Raw genomic sequence first — 21,203 nt, forward strand, 5'->3', positions numbered from 1 at the left:
TTCCAGTCGCGTGCACTTTCCCCTAGTCATAGACTGCGTCTTATTTATTTTAAATACTTGCATAGATTATATCACAGGAGAAGATGCACGGAATGGGCTTGATTGAGGCTGCGTGCTGCGTGCTGCGTGCGCTGTGCGATGCGTTGCACTAATTTCATGCATTTGGCTTGGGAGTGTCCTGGGGTGCAGCAATATTGGTGTGAGGTGTTTAAAGCGCTTGAGGTGATTACTGATTATCTAGTGGAATGATCCCCATGAGTTGCACTTTTGGGGTATGTGAGAGAGGTGCTGTCAAAGGGACGCACCTTGACGGTGCTCCTGCTTAGTAAGCGCTGAGAGACGATGTGTTTGGATTGGCGCATGACATAATGCATGGTGGATTGGCTCAACGATGCAGCATACTGCCAAAAACAACTGAACGCATACTGGGAGCTGATGACGGTGCACACTCTCCCAAGAGGTATTTGGCACCCGCGGGAGGTGAACCTCTTAGCCCAACTGAGCCCACAGGAGGCTGCGCCTGTGGTGGAAGTGGCAGCCCTCTCTGATCATACAGACGCAGCACTTCAGACTCCAGCAGGAGCAGCTTGAGTCCTTTGTGGAATCATCAGGTGCTCTACACCCAGCCCAATCTGGGTTTAGAACTGCTTATAGCACAGAGACTGTTCTGGTGGAGATGTTGGAAGCGATCAGGGAGTGCCTGGATGGGGGAGGCAGGGCGGCCTTGATTTTACCTGACCTCTCTGCCGCCTTCGATACAGTGCCACACCAGCTTCTCCTTGCCCGGCTATCTGCTATCGGTATTGCCGGTCCAGCTTGGGAGTGGGTTAAATCCTTGCTGGATGGTCGTACGCAGCAGGTCTGCATGGCTCCTTTTTCTTCCTCTGTCTGGACACTCTCCACGGGGGTTCATCAGGCATCCACATTGAGCCTTTTGCTTTTTAATATATATTTGGCACCTTTGATTTATCTGGCAGAGGAATTAGGAGCAAAAATGATAGTGTATGCGGACGACACCCAGTTGCTTTTTACCTGGAGGGGCTCGGATCTGGACACTAACATCGCCCAGACGTGCCTAGCATCCGTATTTTGCAGGCTTGCACAGGCCTCTCTGAAGTGCAATGAGGACAAGTCGGAGGTCCTCTTGTATGGCCAATTCCCTCCGACGTTCAGACAATCTCTGTGGCCTCCAGATTTTCCTTGTCCAAACTCTGAGGGAGGCCTGTCAAAAAATGTAGGGGTGTGGTTCAGCGAGGATCTCCGGTTTGTTGATCATGTTAATAAGCTTACCGGTGTCTGCTTTGGCACCCTCAAGGCCTTAAGAAGGTTCTTTCCTGTGCTCCCCAGAAAGGCCAAAGAGGCGGTAGCCCGTGCCTTGATTCTCTCCCACCTCGACTATGCCAATGCTCTGTTCATTGGCATTCCTAGGTTTTTGCTGAAAAAACTGCAAACTATTCAGAATGCCGTAGCCAGACTCCTGTTCAACATCTCTAGTAGATCTATTGTTCGGCAGCATTTGCGGGATCTGCACTGGCTGCCTGTGGCCCAGCGGGTGCAATTTAAAGCCCTTACCCTTTCGCACAAGGCCCTTCATGGCCAAGGTCCTGTGTATCTCAGGAGGCTCTTCGCTCTGTATGTGCCCAATCGATCTCTGAGGTCTGCCTCTCTACGTCGGACGATCATTCCCCAATTCCGCAGATCACGCTTGGGAGGGCAGTCTCTTTCTGTAAAAACAGCAGCGACCTGGAATGCTCTCCCCTCAGATCTACAGCACATTCAAGACTTTCGACTTTTTAAAAAACGCTTAAAGACGCATCTGTTTAGCCAGCTCTTCTAAATGGCTCTTGCTTGCTTCACCCCAGCTCTCTCCCGCGCCAGTACACTCCAGAGTATTTGTGCGCGCTACAAGCTCTTTATAACATAGCTTAACCCTGGTAAAGTATGATTGACAGCATTTGCTGTTAACTGTGCATTACTGTTATGTTGAAAAATCATTAAACTAAAATATAAATTTTTTTTTAAAGCATGACGGAGCCATAAGGTCCAGCTTCAAAACTTTTTATATTAGAAAAAACAAAAACCCCAAAAGGTTTTTTGATTTTGAAAAAAAAAAAAAAATGCCTGTCACACTTTGGGAGTCATTTCCCATCGTGAGTGGGGCATTTTTAGTTTTTTACTGGCCCTTACTGCCAGGCTTTTCCAGTCGGTGATCTGCAGTAAAAAATGGTTATGTGTCCACTCATCTAAATTTGGCAGATGGACATATAGCCTTACTCCTTCGGGCCATCATAGAAGTTTGCGCACAGTGGAGTAGTCTCCGTTGTAGCCAAACTATGGTTCGCCCACATATAAATTTGGTGGGTTGACCATTATATTGGCGGTTAGGATAGTCCGTCGCCATTGTGACAGAGTATGCTTACAGCCAAGGGGCTAGTAGCCAGGGGGCTACTAGCCTTTCCACAGTAAAACAACAATGCTGGGCTTTTACTGTCCAGACATATAAGGTTAGAAAACGCACAACCAAAATTTTAATATAATGCACCCTGTCTTTAGGGCTCTGTAGTCTTTTCTTAGGGGTGGCCTATAAATATTAGAAAGGAAGGTTTAAGCATTGCCATTGCTTTAAATGGCGAAGTCAAGTTAGCAGTCAGAAAACAGCATTGGCAGCTGGAAACTATGCTTTCTTTTGTCACACTCATAGAAGCACAATAAGCGCTGCAGTCCATGAGAGACACTTTAACTTACAGGTACTGGGTACCCCTGGTCTCATATACAAGGAACTTATAAGTAAGTTAACTTGTGCTAATTGTGCATAAACCAATCAGACATATATCTTTTAAGGGTCAGAGCAATGGCACTGAGGCCTGTGCGGCAGGGCTCAGTGCACTTTGAGTCGAAAATCCAGCAGCATCAGTCGAAAAACTTGAGGGCGATCATGTAAAAAGAGGCATTTCCTTACATCATGATATGCAGTGTTTATTAGCTGTACTATCTAATGGACACCCCAATATTATAAATTGCTATTCAACTATATATGATAAACAAATGATACTCAGGAGTCAGAAAGTAGAGTCCAAAGAGTCTTTTCATTGAGACCCAGAGACCCAGTATGTGTGTTCTCAGCTTAAATACCCAACGTTGTTCCCTTTCCAGTAAAATACGAGTTCTATCAGTGGTGGTGGAACACTCCTGGTAGGGTTTTTCTGTTATGGTCCAGTGCATGTCATTTACGTGATGTTGTTTTTCTAAGAAATGGTTTGTGATTATTGAGGTAGAACGTATACACCTTATATTGTTTTAATGTTCTATAATGCAGGTCCTAATTTTTAGGTCTCGCCTCTCAATGCGCATGCGCATTGAGCATGCGCATTGAGCGGAGCGAGACTATAGGGGCTTAAACAGAGGTTTAACTAGGCTGGCGATTTGATGCTGTGCCCGTGCGCTTTTAGGTCAATGCGCTAAAATGCGCGGGCACACCATCAAATCGCCAGCCATCTGTTAACCCAGCTTGGTGCCTCCAGCAGCTCTTGGGATCCGTTCCGCCCCCTGCTGCATCAAAGGCTTTAATTTCGACAGGCTGTGTCGCATTTCTCCTCTCCCCTCCCCACAGCAATGCCAATTCTCTCGTTTTCGGCCTTCCCACCCCCTTCCTCCTTCTTCTTCCTTCTTTCTTGTCACCTTTTTTGTTTGCTTCCTGTCACGATACACCCCCTTACGCTCCCTCCCCGACCTCTTACATGCCTCTCTCCCCTCCCGTGTTGCTCTCTCTCGTCCTTTTGCTTCTCTCCCATCCTGCGCTGCTCTTTCCCTCACAAGCTTGCACAGAATGGCAGTGGCGGTGGATCCATTTCTGTCGGGTTTAATTCATGTGGGGCATGAGTACCTCTTTCCCGTTTTCGCAGCTGAATTATCTTTTCATTTGTCTTTTCACATGTAGAGCGCACACCGCCACTGCTGAAACCCATTGCCACTGCAGACATACTCACTCGGACATCTGATGGCCACGACAGACGTGCCCTCGCCGTTCAGACATGCCCACACTCCATCGGACTATTGGATTGCACAAAAAAACACTGTTTCTTCTAATCCACTGCAGCTGGTGATATCACTTTACCTCCCTACCTTCAGAAGCCTCAGATCCAGTTTTGGAGGTCTAGTTAGCCCTTTTGAACATCAAGCCATTGCCACCCTGCTAATTAAGAATACTTATGATTGTCCATTTCATCTCACTCTGAAGATTTCAGACCCAGTACAATCAAGTCCTTTGCACAAGGAGTGAATAGAAAATACCGATACTTTCCATTGAGGAAAATGAAATATCCATCAGCTGCTTAAAGTATGCCATAGACTGCACAGCTTCAGAATTCTTAGTCTGTGTGGCTCCTACATTTCAGATTTTTCCTGACCTTTAAATCCTCCCTAAAGAGCATAACCAAAGCACTTGGAACATAAAAAAGTTCAATAGGGGTGTTTGAAACTTTGGGAAAGTTACACTGAATTACATGAAACTTAACTCCGTCATTGAACGCTCTATTTTAGCATGAAGTGCAATTTTTGACACGAGGGCACATTTCCCACTGAAAAAAATAGCGCAAAAACACAAGTGCCACAAGCAACAGCTGCTTGCGTTCTGACTGTTCACATTGGTGCAGGGAGCTCCCTGTCAAAGCTTGCCGCAAACGACATAGAATTCCATGACGTAATGATATAATTTTGGGAATCTCCTGTCACAAGCATAATGTGAAAAGCCTGAAACTACATGAATAACATTGCATTATTTAAATTTTGCCGGAGCATAGTTTTCATTGCAAGAGTGATAAATGTGTATAGAAGCTGCCACTCAGTTGAGGACAAGGTCTGGAAGCTGTGCGGGAGAGTAATACTGTGCAGGCCAGGGCTAAGCTATAGGCCGCCGTCTGTGTAATCTCCAGCCATCGCCACCTGTTCCCCCTCCCCAGCCGCCAGCACCTCCCCTCTCTCTCCCCGCACACAGCCTTACTCGCATTTCTCCTCCCCCTCCCCAGCCGCCACTACCTCCCCTCTCTCTCCCTGCACACAATTATCCCGCACAATGCTTCTACCCACATGCTAGTCGGTTGCTGCACATTTAATTAAACCATCAGGAATACATTTTGCCCACACACACAATCCCACACACACACAACCCCCCCACACACACAACCCCCCACACACACAACCCCACTCACCCCCCACATACCCACCCCACCCACACACACACACCCCACCCCCCATACACACACACACCCCACACACCCACACCCCCCACCCCCATACCCCCACACACACCCACCAACAACATCACTATGCGCTACCACAGCATCACTGAACGCCACAGCATCACTCGCCACCACAACAACTGGCACTTCTTGGGTTGCCTTGTCCTACAGCTAAATTCGAACAGTTCTGAACTAGAGTCTCATAATTTTCACAATTTTGCAGTAAAAAGATCAAAGAGGTACTAACTTAATTTTGACATCATTATTGAAGTGCAGTTTATCTTGTCTTCCTCAGTACTTCGTACATCTCTCTAGAGATGTGGCATAACGACCAGAGCTGCCATCTAAGTCTCGTAAATACAAAACATGTTGCATTACAAATGCTATAGGTGTCACATTCGCCAAACTTATAACTATTGGCATTGTAAAGGACAAAGCTATCAATTTAGCTATTTTAAAAACCAACACATAAATAAAATATTTGTCATTTACAAGACCAATAGCTCCAACTTTTCTAATGCGAGACCTATTGCATTTCCAATGCTTGTTCTAATAGTCATCACGCCCAATGGAGTCTGCAAGCATAAGTGATCAGGTAGATGGCGCCATCACTATTACAGTTGGTGAACTTCCTTGACTCTCATGCAGTCCTAAGTCCCAAATCTAATTGTTTAGCAAGAGCTGTAAATTTAGTTTTCACAAGAACCACACGGAAATTGGCCAGTGACCTTGGATAAATACCAGAGGGAGGTTTGTACATTTGTGGAGGTATGTTTCTTTGGTCTGCTATGTCCTAATAGGTCTTTAAGATTTTTACTACTTCTGAAAGTAAACAAGGGTCTTCCAAGGACATTGTTCCTGTGTTTAAAAAATGCCATTTCTTCAAGATCATTTTCTTAATCTTATTGGTGCAGCGAGAAAAAGAGTCAAAAGACACAATTGTGTCTGATGTGATCTTAATTTGCATGTCAAGTAGCACCAGCCTGTTGTTATTTGTCTTTTTTCCGCCAATCTCTTTAGATATGCTCTTACTAACAACTGGTTATCTAGCTAGGATGCTTGGGCGTTGAATGTGTGTAATTGGGTGCAGATTTTCCTGAGTCACAAAAATGACCTACATGCAAGTTCTCCTTAACTGCATGTCAATTAAAACTAATATAAAGGAAAATAACGGGGCATATTATCAAGAACTGCGATAAAATGATCGCCGCTTTAGCGGCAGGAAACTGCAGCTAAAACAGCGATAATGAGCTTAATAATATGCCCTTGTGAATTCCCATAGTAGTCCAGGTTAACACCAGAACCAGGGCTGCTATGGGAATTCACAAGGACATATTATCAATCGCCGCTTTAACGGCAGTTTCCTGCTGCTAAAGTGACGATAATTTTATCGCCGTTCTTGATAATATGCCCCAAAGTTCCAATCAGTTACTTTCTTATGCACTTGTGTCACCAGTCTCTCTTTCTGAATATATGAGGAGTTAAAAAAATGGAAGTTCCATGCGACCTTTCCAGATGATCAATATGTCACCAATATATTATTTCCACAGGACAACATGACCGTAGAACGGATTTGTAACTGGGTATATATCAGTTGTTTCAAAAGGGTGCATCTAAACTTAGTGATACTCGGGTATGTGCTGCCCATTGAAGTACTGCTCTCTTGTAAAAACAGCTGATCCTCAAATTTGTTGCACTTTTTCCACCTGAACTTGTCTGCTAGAGTCAGATATGGGTCAAACAAGAAGTGCACTGAGCCCTTTGGCATCCACAGATGAGTACGACTGGGGTGAATAATTCTCTCCCCCATTCTCTTAATATCAATATCAGTAATTTGAATCACCATCTATCAGAGAGTGGGCAGGATGTACCAGGGATTGGTAAGCAGTCTCTGCCCGCTTTATTATATGCTTACAAAGCTGTTCTTCTAGCTCGCATTCCCAGGAGCCTCTCTTGTTTGATATCTTCCTTTTCTTTCATTATGACGACCTTGGGTATGGGTATTAATTTTTCTAAGTCCCACACACTTTTAATAGAATTCATCTTTCAGAAACAGTTTTGTGTGTCCTCTCTAACCAGCGCTAAGGCTGGAGAACACTAAGGAGACTCTAAACCTATTCTTCTCGAGAGCCAAGTGTTTTTATTAGTTGCAGTAAATTACTCATACCTGAAAGCGGCAGAGTGTATTCGACTAGAATCTCTGTATGAACAACAAGTTCATACATAACAAAGGACACATTCTAACAAACAGTAGTGTAAACTCAATCAAGAACGTCTTTCAGAAAATTAGCAACACCAATTGCAACGGTGGATGTAACCTTGACAAAAATTCAAGTGCTTCGCACACTAAACGAATGCTTGTGAATCTAAGAATTGGAAGAAGCAAACACTTCCAGGTATCTACAAAAAGTCTAATAAGAGACCCATGCTGCAGGAACAAAAATCAACATTAAATACTGGGGGGCATATTTATCCTTCAGTTGCATCACCTTTGCGCCACGCAAGTGGTGCAAGGGCAACGCACCTACTAAGTCAGGTTCATCACACCACGCAAGGCCCCCATGCATGGCCCTGTGTGGCTTGATAAATCTAGAGTAACGCAATGCAGCACAAATCACTGTGTTGCTTCACTTTGCCGCAGGGAGGATTTCCAGGGGTGGCGCATGGGTGTTCCCTCTCATTCACCCATGTATTTTGGCGCATTCCCAGATTTACCATTACTGGTAGAACTGGGAATGCATCTAAATGCTACACCTCCCTACGTGAGGCGTAACAAGTAGAGATATCTTTATTTCTCCGTGTTTTTTCCACTTTCTATGCACGCTGCATTCTGCAGCATACATAGAAAGAGGGAAATGCTTCAGAGGATTGCTGTTTTGCAGGAAGGTGTCTCTTCCTGTACAAAAACAATCCTGCTTACAACTGCGATTGGTGGAGAAGTGTGGCTCACTGGTTAAAGCAGGCAGACCCTGAAGCAGAGGTCAGACCCGGGACCAGGGTTCAATTCCCGACGCGGCAGGGTCTTGAGCTCAAATGTCCATGGACTCGATAATTCTCGCTTCGGTGCCTGACCTAATCATGGGTTCACACTCTGCAACTCTGGGCATTAAGGTTGCTTAATCTCCACAACGGCCCCCCGCTGCGGGATGACTGGCTTTCACCTTGGGGATGCCCTGTAGGGGCTATCTCACAGGGAAAAGCCAGGACGGGTTCCCAAGGCAAGCGCGGAGATACCCCTTCGGGGGTCGATTCAGGCGCTATATAAGAAACATAATAATAATAATAATAACCTTGCAGCATAGTGCAAGGGTGCCTGTGTTAGCACTAAGTCGCACATTGTGCGCCAGCATAAGGAAAGGAATGAAATGTGCTGTATAATGTTAAATACAGGACATTCCTGCCCTCTCAGCAGTGCAACGCAGAAAGGGGGCTTGCTGCGTTGCGCTGCTTGAAAGTTTGCTAAATATGCCCCCTAGTCACTTCACTTTCTTTTTTTTCTCCTCCAATTGTAGACCAGTTATTTAATTGATAGCGCTGCATGGTCGCTCCATAGCGCTGCACTGTCGATTTCATTTTTATTAATTGAATTGCGCTGCTCTGTCGCTTCATTTACTTAATTGTGCTGCACTGTCGCCTTATTTATTTAAATAGCAGCGCGACGTCGCTGAGGCAGTAACTCTGACTCTGGCCACTTTATAGCTGATTTGTGCGTGTAAGGCTCTTTTCACGCTGTACATTTGCTGCCCCTGGCTGTGCTCTCCTTTGACCCTCCATTTTGTGTTGTTGTTTTTCCCCTGGTCCGCCCCTCCTCCCGCCACCGCCTCCCAGCTGCTGCCCCTCCCACGCTCCGCCCCCTCCACCATCCATTAATGACCAATGCCCTAACGTGCAGCGTCCACGCGCAGCGTCCGCGCCCCACCCGCGCCGAAGGTGCGCCAAAGGTAAGCCCGTCTACGTCCGTCCGCGCCTGGACCGCGCCCAGCGCCATAGCCCCTGTTCCTCGTAATGTCCACCCCTCCCGCATTACGTACGATGCCACCACCCTCCTAGCCCTTAACCCCGGCCGTTCCCCCAACTGCGTCCAAGCCGCTCCTGGACACACCCATGGACCCTTCACATGCAACTCCTGCAAGTATGACGGTACCAAGAACAACTCCTCATCTACGAACACACAACAGATATCCAACCCCAACCACCTACAATGCATCCTGCTCAACACCCGCTCGGTCCACAGGCACGCCATTGACCTCTGGAATCTACTAGACACCATCTCTCCGGACGTCGCCTTCCTAACAGAAACATGGATGAACGCCACATCAGCCCCAGACATCACCATTGCCATCCCGGAAGGCTATAAGATCATTCGCAAGGACCGCTCCGGCCACACAGGAGGAGGCATCGCTATCGTCCATAAGAAATCCATCCGCATCTCAACCAGCTCAGACGTCAATCTCTCCAACTCTGAACACCTTCACTTCCAGATCCACATCGACCCCAAGACCACACTCAGAGGCACCCTCCTATACAGGCCTCCAGGACCCCGCGCACAATTTAATGAAGACATCACGGACTTCATCACTCCACACGCGCTCCCCTCCGAGGACTACATCCTTGTGGGAGACCTCAACTTTCACCTTGAAAAGAACAACGACCGCAACACCACCACCCTCCTGGACAACCTCGCAAACCTCGGACTTAGACAACTTGTCACCACCTCCACCCACATCGCAGGTCACACACTCGACCCTATCTTCACCTCCAGCAAACATGTCTCCTTCAGCCACACCACAGCTCTCCTTTGGACTGACCACAGCTGCGTTCACTTCACCTACAACAAGCCCACATCCAACAACCACCCCCAACCCACTCTGCAAAGAAACTGGAACAAAATCACCATCGACCAGATCTCCTCATCGCTTCTTCAAAACCCCCCCGCCCACTCTTCAAACTCAGACCAAGCAGCCACCAACCTCACCCAATGGTTATCCAACAGCGCCGACATCCTAGCACCACTGAAAAAACGACAAATCAAACTAGACAGCAAGAAGGCCTCCTGGTTCAACGATGATCTTAAGAAATCCAAGAAACTTTGTCGCTCCCTCGAGAAGGCCTGGAAAAAAGACCCAACCACCAGCACCAAGGACGCCTTCAAAAACGCTACCCGCATACACCACCAACTAATCCGAAATGCCAAGAAAGCCGCTTTCAAAGACCGTCTAGATAACAACGTCCACAACAGCAAGGAACTATTCAACATCGTCAAGGAATTTACCAACCCCTCAGCCAACTCCAATGACATCACCCCCTCTCAAGCCCTCTGCGACTCCCTAGCCTCATTCTTCCACAACAAAATAGCAGACATCCACAACAGCTTCGACAACCAACCCGGAGACCAACCCACCCATTCCCCTGCAGGACCCCCACCCCCCCTGAACATCCTCAATGACTGGAAGCAATCTCCACTGAGGACACCATCCGTCTGATGAACTCTATCCACTCAGGATCCCCCACAGACCCTTGCCCTCACCACATCTTTAACAAAGCAGACTCCATTATCGCACCGCACCTCCGAGACGTCATCCACTGCTCCCTCAACTCCGCAACCTTCCCGGAAAGCTGGAAACATGCCGAACTCAGCGCCCTCCTGAAGAAACCCACAGCTGACCCCACCGAACTCAAAAACTACCGCCCTATCTCACTCCTTCCATTGCCGGCCAAAGTCATTGAGAAAGCGGTCAACAACCAGCTCGCCGCATTCCTCGAAACTAACAAATCCCTCGACTCCTCACAATCCGGCTTCCGAGCCAAGCACAGCACTGAAACCGCCCTCATCGCAGCAACAGACGACATTCGAACTCTACTGGACAATGGAGACACAGTCGCCCTCATCCTCCTCGACCTCTCCGCAGCCTTCGACACGGTCTGTCATAGCACCCTTCTACAACGCCTCAGAAACGTCGGAATCCAAGGAAAAGCACTGGAATGGATCACCTCGTTCCTCTCCGGAAGAACCCAGAGAGTCCGCCTTCCACCATTCAAGTCAGAGGCCACTGAAGTCATCTGCGGCGTACCACAAGGATCCTCACTCAGCCCCACCCTCTTCAACGTATACATGAGCCCCCTCGCGATCATCGCACGCCAACACAACCTCAACATCATCTCCTACGCCGACGAAACTCAACTGATCCTATCACTCACCAGAGACCCTAACACGGCCAAAACCAACCTGCACGAAGGAATGAAAGAAGTAGCCGAATGGATGAAGCACAGCCGTCTGAAACTGAACTCAGACAAAACAGAATTCCTCATCCTAGGCACCTCCCCCTCCGCCTGGGATGACTCTTGGTGGCCAGAGGCCCTTGGAAAAGCACCCATCCCGACGGACCACGCACGGAACCTGGGCGTCATCCTGGATTCCTCACTCTCGATGAACAGACAAGTCAACGCCGTTTCTTCATCTTGCTTCAACATTCTTCGCATGCTCAAAAAAACATTTCGCTGGATCCCTACCGAAAGTAGAAAAACAGTCACCCACGCTCTGGTCACGAGCCGACTGGACTACGGAAACACCCTCTACGCCGCCACCACCGCAAAACTCCAGAAAAAACTGCAACGCATCCAGAACGCCTCAGCCAGGCTCATATTAGACATCCCGCGTAAAGAACACATCTCTGGCCACCTGAAAAACCTCCACTGGCTCCCCGTCAATAAGAGGATTACTTTCCGGCTCCTAACCCACGCACACAAAGCACTCTACGAAATCGGACCCGAATGCCTCAACACACGACTATCCTTCTACACCCCCTTCCGCCAGCTACGATCCTCCAACCAAGCCCTTGCCACTGTACCTCGCATCAACAAAACCATCATGGGAGGTAGATCCTTCTCCTACCTAGCAGCTAAAACTTGGAACTCACTTCCCACTCACCTTCGCCTTACTCAGAACCACCTAGCATTCAGAAAGCAACTCAAAACGTGGATATTTGACAAGTAATTCCCCACCCTTCTTCAAGCGCCTTGAGACCCTCTGGGTATGTAGCGCGCTATATAAATCTTTTGACTTGACTTGACTTGACCAGTGCACATCTTTGGCAGTGGCCTCCTCAATTTTGTGTTGGCTGCAACAGTCACAAGCCTGCTAATTACCAATGGCTATGAGCTGCCACGAGTTACTTTATTCAACCTAATTCAAATCAGAAATGAAGGACCGACCTCTAATGAATGTTTTACGTTTTGTTGCATCCATTTGCAGAGAATTACAATGTCCTAATTCTACATGCTCCATTCTGTTATTGGACAGGTTTCTGAGGATAAAACCGGTTAGGGACATGACTCAATTGTTGTCAGTTCACTGAAAGAGGACCCAGCAGTACTCCTCAAGATTTTAACTTCCCCACAGGAAGGTGTGGCCCACACTATCAACTGCGGCATGGAAGACCACAAAGAAGGATGACAACCTCCTGAGTGATGTAGCCAATCCCCAGGGCTTGCCCGCATTCTAGTAACATGTAAAATATACTATACTTATGCTTCTTGCTGGTTCAATGAGAGTGGCCTACATGAAGAATGGTTATTGCTATTGCCTTTTGTGTGCATTTGCTTAATGCTAGATCCAAGCCAGTTCTTCTGAAAGACTATTTTTTTACACAGTAAATAAAAATATAGGATAATACAGCCCCGCTGAGCATTGTAGCCACTTTTAATAAAAACTGTAGTGGGAATCTCATTTGGATACGTGGCGACTGGGACCCGATTCTAACGTTCTCAATGTTGTCTTGTGTGATAGCACCAGGCAACTCGTCCCCTGGGGTGGACTGTGGAAGAGGGTCAGGCAGATTAGAGGCCATACAAAGAGATTTTAAATTGATGGCCCACTTAACCTCTGGGCTATAACGGCAAGGCTTAGATAGGTGACATGCCTGTAGCAACCAAAATTCAATACGTATTATTTTTTACATCATTACTACTGCTGGTATCTTCGATATCCAGCCACGTCTGCCTCTGACCAGACGCCTTATAACAAGGATCAGCCTTAGAGACTGTCTTATGCAAACTTTAGGTTGAAGGATTCCCCTATCAAATATATCTCCTTTATAAAAATATACTCGGCTTGAAGTTCTAGCTTGGAGAAATATTGACCATCTGGCTTACAACAGGCCACCAGACCAGCAAATATCATGCAGAGTAGTGGGGTCGTTTGATAGCTCATAAGAAGAAGAATTGTTCAGAGTTGAATACTCTGAATATATTTTACCTCATTAGTGTGTTTGCCAGCTATTCAAAACCAAGGATCAGATTCCAATCTCTAGCCGAACTCTGGGGCATATTATCGAGCACAGAGTTAAAATTATCGCCGCTTTAGTGGCAGAAAACAGCCACTAAAGCGGCGATAATGGGCTTGATAATATGCCCTTGAGAATTCCAATAGAAACCCATGTTGACACCAGAACATGGGCTTCTATTGGAATTCTCAAGGGCATATTATCAAGCCCATTATTTAGCTCTGTTTCTTGATAATATGCCCCCAAGTTATGTTTCTAATACTATTTTTGAGAACACTCACCAAACGATTTCTGCTGTTAAAAGGCAGTTTTGTGGAGCTTAAAGCTTCCAGTCGCTTGTTCAGTAGGTCATTGCATTTCACTATCACAATTCCGTCTCCACTTCGTACAATAAGAACCGTTTCAAATGGACAATCGCTACAACTTTCTGAGCTTTTCATTTCAACTAAGTATGTTTAAGGCTTATTTATTTTAATTTATGATTTGCATACATTTCCAAATGGAGTTACTGGAAATTTTGTGTAGCCTCAAAAAGCCTGCAGTCTGTGAGGATATCTATGCAAGAATTCAAGCACATTTTAGAGAAGGGGGACAATCTCTGAATCACAGATTTAATCCTATGATTACCATAGAATGCTCACTTTGTAACGCAACACAGAATTTCCTGTCTTTACATCTGGAAATCTATGCAAATCATACATTTACATGGAAAGTCCTCTTGCTCTGAACTCACTCATCAGGATTGATCATCTGCATTGTGGATTTACTGAGTAGCAAATGTGTCAGAAAGGTCAAGTAACTGCTTATTTATTTTTCTTTGAGTTTACATGTATAAATGGGGTCAAGAAATTCTGCGATTTGTTGTTAATTGGTTTTAAGTTATTACTTTGTGGAAATATTCAGCCAAACGCTGAGCATACAGGACAAATTCCTGAAAACCTAACAAAGACCAGAATGTTAGTAAAGGCTTATTCAATTCGTAATGCTTGAAGTGAATGGGAGATAGATGACTGAGAAATGCTAAGGAACACTGGCATAATATCGAACACAACAATATTGAGAAACAGAAACATTGTGTCAAGAATAACGATTAAAAAATATTGTTTCCCTATACTTATGATTGTAAGTACAAAAATATAGAAAATATATATATTTCACATTAATATAGTTAAAAAACATTAAAAGATATTGTTATATATATTACCTACTGGCGGTTGCCAGTAGGTAGTTATAGGTAAAACCTAGTTTCCATAGGAAATCCGCAAAATTCTATTTGGAATGACTTTGGCGCCGATGGACGAATCTTCGCGAATTTCTCCAAGAAAATGGCCTGCTTCCCTCCGCTCCTTCCCTGAAAGATTGGGGGTGATTCGTCAAGTGAGGGCCCAGAAAAAAGGGGGGTCCCAAAACATGTTTTTTCCATGCAATTTTCCATAGGGACCTTTAGCCAGGGCTACAGCCCGAACGGCTGAACGGAGGTAGATTTCATTTCGCAGATTGTGCTTTTTGTTAAATGGTGTAAATCCGTTCAGTAGTTCCTCAGAAAATCAAAAGTAAAATCATCGCGATATCTAGAGACGGAGTACAGTGCGCGTACCTTCCCGAGCACGAACTGCATGCTGATAGGCTGTCAACTGTCTGTCAACACTCAAAACCAGGAAGTGTTGGCAACCATCTTGTGCCTCGGTAGAACCGAGTCACAAGAAAACAGGGAAACAAAGGTAAAAACAAAGAAAATGGGGCAGGGTAGAAACACCCTGACTGCCTAGGCCTGCTCAGGGGGTCCCACAAGGATCCCCAAGGCCCCAAAAAAGGTTGTTGTTTTTTTTTTTAATTCACGAGGTACGCGTACACTGCCAATCCCCCCAAAAAATGTAAGGCACCACTCTGCAAACGCGCCCCTTGGCGCGTTTGCAGAGGGGGAAATAATTCCCCTTAAATACTGGGGGTCCCTGTGGGCCAAGTAGCCCACCACCAACCTCCAGTATGCACCAGGGGGCTGCCTTGCAGGGACATGTAAAGAGGCCATGCCCCTTTTTACACCTCTCTGCAACGCAGCCCTATGGCGCATAGTGGAGGTTCCTGGTGGGCTAGTTGGCCCCCAGGGACTCCCAATATGCAAGGGGAATTAGTTCCCCCTCTGCAAACGCTCCAGGGGGTGCGTTTGCAGAGTGGTGCAATCCGCCACCTCAAGCCCTGTCCCCTCCCTGCACCACTCTGCAAATGCGCCCCTGGCGTGTTTGCAGAGGGGGAAGTAATTTCCCTTGAATACTGGGGGTCCCTGGGGGCCAACTAGCTCACCAGGTACCTCCAGTAAGTGCCATGGAGCTGCTTTGCAGAGTGTTGTAAAAAGGGGCGTGACCTCATTACACCTCTCAGCAATGCAGCTCCCTCGTGCATACTGGAGGTTCCTGGTGGGCTAGTTGGCCCCCAGGGAACCCAATATGCAAGGGGAATTAGTTCCCCCTCTGTGAATGCGCCAGGGGGCTGCGTTACAGAGAGGTGTAAAAAGGGGCGTGGCCTCATTACACCTCTCTGCAATGCAGCTTCCTGGCGCATACTGGAGGTTCCTGGTGGGCTAGTTGGCCCCCAGGGAACCCAATATGCAAGGGGAATTAGTTCCCCCTCTGTAAATGCGCCAGGGGGCTGCGTTGCAGAGAGGTGTAAAAAGGGGCGTGGCCTCATTACACCTCTCTGCAATGCAGCTTCCTGGCGCATACTGGAGGTTCCTGGTGGGCTAGTTGGCCCCCAGGGACCCCCAATATGCAAGGGGAATTAGTTCCCCCTCTGTAAATGTGCCAGGGGGCTGCGTTGCAGAGAGGTGTAAAAAGGGGCCGGCCTCATTACACCTGTGTGCAAAGCAGCCCCCTGGCGTATACTGGAGGTTCCTGGTGGGCTAGTTGACCCCCAGGGACCCCCAATATTCAACGAGAATTAGTTCCCCTTCTGCATATGCGCCAGGGGGCTGTGTTGCAGAGTGGTGCAATCTGTCACCTCAAGCCCTGCCCCCTCCCTGCACCACTCTGCAAACGCGCCCCCTTGGGCATTTGCAGAGGGGAAGTAATTTCTCTTGAATACTGGGGGACCCTGGGGGCCAACTAGCTCAACAGATACCTCCATTAAGGCCACAGAGCTACTTTGCAGAGTGTTGTAAAAAGGGGTGTTGACTCATTACACCTCTCTGCAATGCAGCTTCCTGGCGCATACTGGAGGTTCCTGGTGGGCTAGTTGGCCCCCAGGGACCCCCTACATGCAAGGGGAATTAGTTCACCCTCTGTAAACGCGCCAGGGGGCTGCGTTGCAGAGAGGTGTAAAAAGGGGCGGGCCTCGTTACACCTCTGTGCAACGCAGCCCCCTGGCGCATACTGGAGGTTCCTGGTGGGCTAGTTGGCCCTCAGGGATCCCCAGTATGCAAGGGAAATTAGTTGCTCCTCTGAAAATGCGCCGGCGGGTTGCATTGCAGAGAGGTGTAATGCGGCCACGCCTCTTTTTACACCTCTGTGCAATGCAGCCCTCTGGTGCATACTGGAGGTTCCTGGTGGGCTAGTTGGCCCCCAGGGACGCCCAGTATTCAAAGGGAATTAGTTCCCCCTCTGCAAACGCACCAGGGGGCTGCCTTGCAGAGACGTGTAAAGAGGCCTCGCCCCTTTTTACACCTCTCTGCAAGGCAGCCCCCTGGCGCATACTGGAGTTCCTGACCCCCTAGGCCTGCTCAGGGGGTCCCACAAGGAAAAAATTCTTTTTTTTAAAAAAATCCCAGGATACATGCAGGGTACGCGTACACTGCCGATACAAAAAAAACATAAAGGCACCACTCTGTAAATGCGCCCCCTGGAGCGATTGCAGAGGGGGACATAATTCCCCCTGAATACTGGGGATCCCTGTGGGCCAAGTAGCCCACCAGGAACCTCCAGAATGCGCTAGGGGGCTGCCTTGCAGAGACGTGTAAAGAGGCCATGCACCTTTTTACACGTCTCTGCAACACAGCACACTGGCGCATACTGGAGGTTCCTGGTGGGCTAGTTGGCCTCCAGGGACCCCCAGTGTGCAAGGAGACTTAATCCACCAACTTAGAACGTGCTACGGGCGTGTTTGCACAGTGGTGAAGGTAGGGGCGGGGCTTGAGGTGATATGTGTGCAAACATGCCCTGTGGCGGGTTTTAAGTTGGGGAATTAATTCCTCTTCAATCCAGAGGTTCCCTAGGGGCCAACTAGTCCAACAGGTACTTCCATTAAGCGCCACAGAGCTGCGTTGCAGTGTGTTGTAAAAAGGGGGCGTGCCCTCTGAACACCTCTCTGCAACACAGCTCCCTTGCGCATACTGGAGGTACCTGGTGGGCTAGTTGGCTCACAGGGACCTCAGGATTGAAGAGGAATTCATTCCCCAATCTAAACCGCGCCACAGGGTGTGTTTGCACACATGTCATCTCTTTCCCCATCCCCTTCCTTCACTATTGAGCACAATATTCCTCTAAAATCAGCGGAACTACGAATTCCGATGTACTCACCTGTTATCACAAGAGACGTCCGTGCTGCATCTTTGAGCCCAGTACGGACCCTGAAAAGTAAATCTAAGCGTACTTACCAGTAAAAAATAAAAAAGGATGGGAAATGAGGAGGAATTACAATAATATATCCAACACTACACTCACCCCCTTCCTGACAGATATCCATCCCCTTTCTATGTCTGATGCAAATGAAGCTGCTCTGGGCCTGTCGGCTGCTCTCTGTAATGCTTTGGACTCGTTAGCACCCCTTAAAAAACACTACTCGGCCAGGAAAAGTCCTTTGTCGCCCTGGTTCTCTGAACATCTAAGATTACTACAGCAGAGATGTAGACACAAGGAGAGAGCCTGGTATGCCTGTCCTGGCCCCCAGGGGAAAAACCTACATAAGTCAGCCCTGAAAGAATATAAAAAAGCCATAGCTGAAAAAAAAAGAACTACTTCAGCAAGATTAACACTTCATTGAAATCATCTAGAGAGCTTTTTAAAATCATTGACACTCTGTCAACACCTAAAATCACTGAATCAGTGAATGAGTTGCAGGAGCTCTGCGATGATATCGCAGGCTTATTCCACTCCAAAATTTCTGACATTTATATGTCCCTTAAATCTCTCAATACCAAACTGGATGCCAACAGTGCACCCTTGTCCCCCCTCCTCCTCTTCACACATTGAGACCCTTGAATTGGGTTCCTCGTCCAATTTCTCTAGCTTCCCCCAAGTAATGAACCTAATAGTGTCCTCGTCCGCGTCAATATACGATTGTTGTTAATATCCTTTTCACTAAAATAGTTGTAAAAAATAAAGTTTTAAAATGATCTTTATGTGTTTTCGTTCATATATTAGTTGTATGTGTTATTATTGTATGTATAATTGTCAATAATATTTTAAATATAGTTTATGGTTTTAAATGATTTATAAATTTTTATTTATTTGCTAATTGTCATTTATAGGGTCACAGCAGGTTGCTAAGCTTGTAGAGGTATAGGGTGGGAAGTCATTTTTTTTATTATTATTTTTTTATTGACTTTTTCAAATATTCAAGAAAAAACAAAACACTTGACAGGATAAGTAGGAACTCAAGGAGGTAAGGAACCCTCTCCACGCCTCTCGAGGACTCGAGTACAGGCTACCGGTTTAAACACTCGCCCTGAAGAAACTCCTTGGTAGGGAGTGAAACGTGTTGGCTGATTTTCATGCACTTTGCACTATGAATGCTTTCATAAAGAATGAACAATACTAAATAAAGAAACTTTTCACATATTCAAAATTGACAGGTTTTTTTTTACTTCTTTCCTGTGCGCCCCCATGCAAGCTTAACAAAGCACAGCTTGCACATGCCTGAGGCCACCCTTGCTCGCACATGCGAATGCTCACTTTCAATTATCGGCTCCGCCTTATTCGTTTACATATTTGCATCGATTATATATTGCACTCCCTTTCACCTTCATAGTATTGGCCTTCGTGACAATGTTTGCTATGTGCGTTATGGGGAGGTTGGCCCTCCATCTGGCATGGAACTGTCTGTGAGTAGTGGAATACTGGGTTAGAGTGCACAAGACTATCACCAACATTGTGATGCATTTGATACCCCAACGGCCTGTGATAGCTATACTGGGATATGTGAAGGATATATTAGCCTCCGTTCGTAGTCTTACTGCGCTGTTGCTGCTCTTGGCCAAGAGACGAATGGCATGTGTTGGGGCTTTGCAGCAGTGCCCACCACTGATGCCTGGCTCGCCGATTCTGCGTTTTGTCAGGAGCACCTGGAAGATTATTCAACTTTAATGCTGGCATCCAATAGACAAAAGGATATATGGACACCCTTTGCCCAGTATATGGCGGCCAGGCCTAGAACTTGTAGGGCAACATTTGTGGTTACGCCTTGAACCGGATCCGACCCACATTTGTGCGACTTGCTGACACAGGCTGCTTTGGTTATTGTTTGTGCTATGTAATTTGGTCAGCTGACCTAATTATGCTCTTTTACAGCCCCCGGTGCATTGCTAGTCACTTATGCGTAGACTCTGATGTGAAGTGTACACCTTCCAAGGGGCATATTTACAAGGGCATTTTTATGACATTCCTGTGGCACAATGTCCTGCTCCATATTTACAAAGTGGCGTTAAGCCACTTAACGTGGCTAAATGCCATCTTGTAAATATGCACCTACCGCAGCAGTCTGCTGTGACAAATGGGCAGGCAATGGGTGTTGCTGTGGGCATACCATTGCAACACCCATTGCTTTTTGACACTTCCCCCTATTTACAAGGGTGCCGTAAATATGGGGCAGCGCCAAACATAAGAACAGGGAAAACCTGGTCTTAAAGATGCGGAATGAGGAGAAATTATTAATTTCTCCTTGTTTTTGCTGTTTCTATGTGTGCTGCATTTTGCAGCATACGTAGAAACAGAAAGTCGCCATTGGTGATTGTTCATGTGCAGGGAGGTGTCTCTTCCTGCCATAAACAATCATTAAAAAATGTCATTCTGCAGCACACATAGAAGGTACAAATCGCCATTAGTGATTATTTGTGTGCAGGAAGTCACAACTTCCTGCACATGAACAATCATTCCTGGCAATGCAGGTACCCTTGCACTTATAGAGCTAGGGTGCCTGCGCTGGCACTAGGCAGCTAAATTTAACGCTAGGAAAACTCAGGGGAGCTGCTTTTTTGTAAATTTGGCGCATTGCTGCGTTTTGAAACTTTCGGAGCGCTGTATTAGCAATTTTGGCTTAGCACTGTGCTCCGACAGTTTCTTGTAAATAACCCCCTAAGTGTTTTGTTGTTTATTGAAGATTTGAATAAGTCAATTAAAAAAATAATAATAAAAAAATGACTTCCCACCCTACACCCCTACAAGCCTAGCAACCTGCTGTGACCCTATAAATGACAATTAGCAAATAAATAAAAATGTATAAATCATTTAAAACCATAAACTATATTTAAAATATTATTGACAATTATCCATACAATAACACATACAACTAATATATGAACGAAAACACAAAGATCATTTTAAAACGTTATTTTTTACAACAATTTTAGTGAAAAGGATATTAACAACAATGATATTCTTGACAAAGATATTACCTGAAAAATCGAAATTTTTGACAACTCTCAGCTAGATTCATCAAAGACCCGTTTTGCGAGTCTTTAATAGCGATTCATAAGGAA

The sequence above is a fragment of the Lissotriton vulgaris genome, chromosome 2_1, assembly GCF_964263255.1.
Source record: "Lissotriton vulgaris chromosome 2_1, aLisVul1.2, whole genome shotgun sequence".
NCBI classification, from domain to species: Eukaryota; Metazoa; Chordata; class Amphibia; order Caudata; family Salamandridae; genus Lissotriton; species Lissotriton vulgaris.